The following is a 6,000-nucleotide window of genomic DNA, read 5'->3' as shown; positions in this document are numbered from 1 at the left end:
ATTGAGAGGAGTGTTCGTTTTGAGGAGAGTTCTTCTAGTTCTTCTCATACCACTTCTCCATCCACTATCACATTGAAGAAATTGCATTATGATGACAGTTCTTCAGAGGATCTTAATCCTCCTAATCTTGATGAGGAGTCTTCTTCCTCTACTTCAGATGGTGACAGTGATGATAAGGATTCACATTCCTCTCATAGTCATCATTCAGAGGCTGATGATTCTCCCCCAGACTCTCCAGCCTCAGTGCCTCTTTGGGCTCAACAAACATTTGAGTCAGCAGGAGATTGGCTTGGTGATCCATTAGCTACTAGAAGAACAAGGTCACAATTTCAGCAAGCTCCACATCTCTTCATTGCTTCAGCTTCTGATCCACAGTCCTTTCGAGAAGCTTCAAGTGTTCCTGAGTGGGATGCTGCAATGCAAGAAGAGTTCAATTCCTTGGAAAGGAATCACACATGGGATTTAGTTCCTCTTCCTAAGGGAAGTAAACTTGTTCGATGCAAGTGGATCTATCGAACAAAATTTGCAGCGGATGGGTCGGTTGATAAGTATAAGGCTCGCTTGGTAGCAAAAGGTTTTTCCCAAGTTCCAGGGGTTGATTACTCTGAGACTTTTGCTCCAGTTGCTAAGATGAATTCCATCCGACTTGTTCTTGCTATAGCTGTAGCCCATCATTGGGAAGTTCATCAGATGGATGTGAAGAGTGCATTTCTTCATGGTGACCTTCAGGAGGAAATCTACATGGAGCAACCACAGGGGTTTGTTCAGAATCCTTCACTTGTGTGTCGACTTCGAAAGTCTCTCTATGGCCTTAAATAGGCTCCTCGAGCTTGGTATGCCAAGATGGACTCATTCCTTCTGACAGTTGGTTTCACTCGGTGCCATTCTGATCTGAACGTATACATTCTGCAATAGGATGAAACTCTCACATTTCTAGTTCTCTATGTTGATGACTTGTTACTCACAGGGAGTCACTCATCCACCATCAAAGCAGTGAAAATTGCTCTACATGATAGATTTTTGATGTCAGACTTGGGTCTTCTGCATTACTTCTTGGGAATTGAGATCACTCAATCATCTTCAGGAATCTTCCTTGGACAACCCAAGTATGCACTTGATATGCTCTCCAGATTTCACATGGCTGATTGTAAGCCTGCACCTACTCCATTTTTGTCAGGGGTCAAACTTGAGGCTAAGTGCTCTTCACCCTTGGTTGATGGCACTTTATATCGACAGCTTGTTGGAAGCCTCATTTATTTGACTCATACGAGACCCGACATTTCTTATGCTGTGGGCATGGTCTCTAGATTCATGCAGGAGCCACATGAGTTGCATTGGAAAGCAGCTAAGCGAATCCTCCACTACATTCAGGGTACTCACAATTATGGAATTTAGTATGTAGCAGGTGTGGATATTGACTTGGTAGGATATACGGATTCAGATTGGGCAGGTGATTCTCAGGATCGCAAGTCTACTTCTGGGTATTGCTTCTCACTTGGTTCTGGTCCAGTTTGTTGGTCGAGCAAGAAGCAGTCTGCAATTGCTCTTTCATCGACAGAGGCCGAGTATCGAGGGGCAGTCAATGCCACCACTGAGGCTATTTGGCTTCAAAATATTCTTACTGAGTTTGGTATTCCAGTCAAAAAGCCTACCATCATCTTTTGTGATAATCAGAGTGCTATACAGATCTCAAGAAATCCAGTTCATCATCAGAGGACGAAACACATTGAGATACATATGCACTATATTCGGGAGCTCATTCAGGAAGGCATCATTGATCTTAAGTATTGTTCTACATTGGAGCAAACTGCGGACATCTTCACCAAACCTTTCACCGAAAGCAAGTTCCTTCATTTGCGATCTTTGCTTGGGATGCAAAAGGTGTCTACTTCAGGAGGGGCTTCTTAGTCCTTCATTCTTTCTCTCTCTATTTTGGGGGGGTCTATTCCTCTTATGGGGGGCTTCTTCTTTTGGGGGGGATATTTATGTACATGGGTACCTAACATGGCCTCATTTGCCAGGACCCATCTTTTCACCCACCTAAGCTACGCTTAAGGGGGGGTGTTAGTGTAGGTTTTTTTATTTTCCTTATGTTAGGGGGTATTTATTTTTCCTACACATATATTATTAAGCTTGCTTAGGTTATTAGGTGTGGTTAATATGAGGACACGTGGCGGAATACATTAGCTACATGTGTAACTCTCCACCTCACATGGGTAGTTGAGTTACACACCCTCTTTTGGCTTGTTGTGCCACCTCTCATAACCACTATTTTGTCATTTCCTAAGTGGGTTATGGGGTAGTTGGGTTTCTCACCCTCTTTTGGCCTTATGTGCCACCTCTTATAACTCCTTTTTTGTTTTCATGTAAGGAGGTTATGCCACATATTTTGACATTTACCAAGTAGGTAAAAACCTCCCACCTTTTATGGGGTAGTAGGTAAAACCTCCCACTTTTTATGGAGGTGGGAGTTAATGCACCTCTTTGTTGTATATGCTATTATTTTTCTATATAATAAGCAATACACTCTCACCTTCACAAGTGAAGTGATAGCTCGGTGAGAGTCTTCTCTAAATTCTCTTCTTTATCTCTATTTTTCTCTCATATCAGATTTATCTTCATTCAGCTATTTTGATCTTCGATCATCCGTTGCTTGGAGTTGCATGTGATCTATGACCGACATCAGATCCTGGCTCAATTCTTGCTTCTCACAGAATTTAACACTAAATACCTATTCAAAGAACAAGAACCAGAAATGCTAGGCCGAGAAACTCCATCCTCTAAATGTTCCCTTCAGTTTGGTACTGCACTGCCATCTCCACAAAACAACACCTTTGATAACATAAGCCCTATAAAAAGTTTAAATCCCTACCAAAACAAATGGACCATCAAGGGAAAGGTGACAAACAAACGTCAAATACAACAATACAATTTAGCTACCCGAAATGGGCAATTTTTTAGCTTTGACATTATAGACATTGAAGGCTATGAGGTTAGGGTCACATGTTTTGATTAGATTGTTGAGCTGCACTACCATCGTGTTGAGGTGGGCGCTCACTATGTCATTTCAAAGGGCTCCATAAAGGAAGCAAACACAAAATACAATAAATTAAACAACCATCTGAAGATCTCCTTGTCTGATGCTTCAATATTGAAACAATGCACACCTGATGTTGGCCTTGCTCAAGATCACTCCCCTTTCATCCCTATTAACCTGATGTTGGCCTTGCTCAAGATCACTCCCCTTTCATCCCTATTAGTGAAGTGGTTCAATTGACTAATAATACATTGGTTTACATCATTGGTTTACATCATTGGTTTTGTTATATATGTTGGAGATGCCATCATAGTCCATAGAAAGGATGGCACTCAAACTAAGAAGAGAATTGTAAAAATTAATGATATGTCAGCTTCCACAATTGATGTCAATCTATGGGGGCCATCATCAGAACAAACAGGCTAGGACTTAAAGAATATGATTAATCTTGATACAGTTGTTATCCTTGCTATGCGTAGTGCTCATGTAGGCTATTTCAATGGTAAAGTTGTCAATATGACATCTTCAACAACACTACATATTAACCTTGCTTTCCCAGAGGCAGAAACCCTCACACTGAAAGGCCCTATACCATTGCATCCTCTTGCATTGTCTTCAGGATGCACTCAAATTGATGGAAGATACATTTGAATGACTATTGCATCAATTCTTGAATGCATGAGTGCTAAATAAAAAATAATTGAAACCACTATAGTCGCTCTTCTTAGATTCATAAACATCAAAGATGATATCTTCTATTACACAACTTATCTGCTAATAGTTAATGGTAAAGAGTGCAAGAAAAAATGCACTCAGGTAAGTGATGGCTCATGGGTCTTCCCTATATGTCAAGTAAGCATGTCTACATGCAATTACAAATACCTTTTACCAATGAAATTGCAAGATACAATATGAACTCTTTGGGAAACTGCTTTTGATGAGGTGGGGGTAGATTTAATTAAAAAAGCTACAAAAGACCTTTACATGCTCCAATACGACATGGACACAACACAAACAACTCAGTCTGTGATTAATACAATTGTTCAAATACCTAGGCATTTACTGTGTTGATCTCTACCGACACATACAACTCTGAGCGCAAGTTGAAGGTTGTGATAAACAAAGAGTGCAAGCTAGATTATGAAGTTGAGTGCGTTGCTTTGCTTGTAGAGATCACTCACCTCTCCACACAACCTTAGCACCCTGTTCCTCCCCTCGACTGTTTAAACTGCTTTATTCTGATATATGCCTTGTTGTGAAAACTCTTTCATATTTTTGACATATTTCCTATCCATACGATCCACCAACATTTTCAAGCTTTATATCACAAACATTACAATCATAGATAGATAATACATTCTTGCAAATTTTTGAAGACGTTAAGGGCATCACCTACCACTTGTTGTTTTGATGACATTTAATTAATAGTTGCTTAACTATATCTTTTTTTTGTCCTATAAGCTTGTCACAAATTGACTCATTCATGTTTTGACTGCACCTTTGTTTGTATGTTTTCATATGTCTATGTCCATACATGATTGCTCCTCCTTTATATCTGTCTTTGTCCTTTTATGAATTCCATGTCTTTTTGAATAATTGCTTTGTGGAAAACAAGTCCACCTTTGTTTATATGTCTTCATCTGTGTATGTGCATATATTTTAGGTCTTCATTTAAAATGGCTCTGTACATATATATATATATATATCATACATTTGTAAATGATTCCTTCTTTGTCATTATGTTTTCCTTTCTACTTTTTTTTATGCAATGATGAAGAAAAATATGCTCCTTTCATAACTTGTTTTCCAAATGTTTCTAGATTGTCCTTTACCTGATGTCTTTATTCCATTGCTTGACCTGTACATATACTCTAAAACAAACTACAACAAAGACTACCCTTCCTTCTAATTCTTAGTCTTTTATAAATAATTTTATTTTGTCATGCATTCTTTACACTCTTGTTCCTAATTGGTTGTCTAAATGTCCCTATGTTTGGCAGTGGACATCAAATAGGATGAAATAAAACCCAGGTTACATAACCACAAGTTATATAGCATTACTAGGTTATATTCTTAAATTTTTAACTTTTCTTCTTAACCGTTGTTTCATATTCAGAACATGTCCATTCTTCTTATCCTTTGTTTCATATTATGTCAATGTTTTGTATACAACTTCATGTGCACATTTCAAACTGTTATATTCCAAAATTGTATGTCAATGTTTTGCATGTCGTTGCCACTATAATATGTTGTTTTGACTTCAAGCAATTTGTTTAAACTTTGTAAATTGATGCAATATGTTGTCTTCACTTCAAGCAATCCAATTACACTTTGGGAAGTGATGCATGATTCGTGATGTACTTGGCAAGTCTCTTGAATTTCTCGATGTATTTGAACACATACTTTTATTTTTTGGTTACTTGCCTTGCAGAATTAATTTGATTTTCATGCACTTTCCTTTATATAAAACTGCAAAATACTAAACACATACAAAAAACAAAACAAAAAACTCTACCCAGTAAAACCTATACACACACATATATTTATATATACAAATATGTGTGTGTGTGTGTGTGTGTGTGTGTATAAACATAAACATTTACATTTCTATTTATATATTTTTATATATGCATATGTATATATATATACATTTATGGACACATACTTGTAAATACATAAATTACTATTTTTATATACATACCTACATTTTATATATATACATATGTGTCTGTATAATTATATACATCTTTACATATTGCATCAACATATACATACCTATGTTTTATATATATACATATATGTCTGTATAATTATATATTTACATACATATACATGTGCATATATATACAAACGCGTGTATGTATATATAAATATGTAACTATACATATGTATTTATATATTATAACTCTATGGATCTACCTACAAATTTTAATATTTCATATGTACCTATATAAGTTTATACA

Source organism: Cryptomeria japonica, chromosome 5 (assembly GCF_030272615.1).
Source record: "Cryptomeria japonica chromosome 5, Sugi_1.0, whole genome shotgun sequence".
Lineage (NCBI taxonomy): Eukaryota > Viridiplantae > Streptophyta > Pinopsida > Cupressales > Cupressaceae > Cryptomeria > Cryptomeria japonica.
This window is presented reverse-complemented; position numbering follows the sequence as displayed.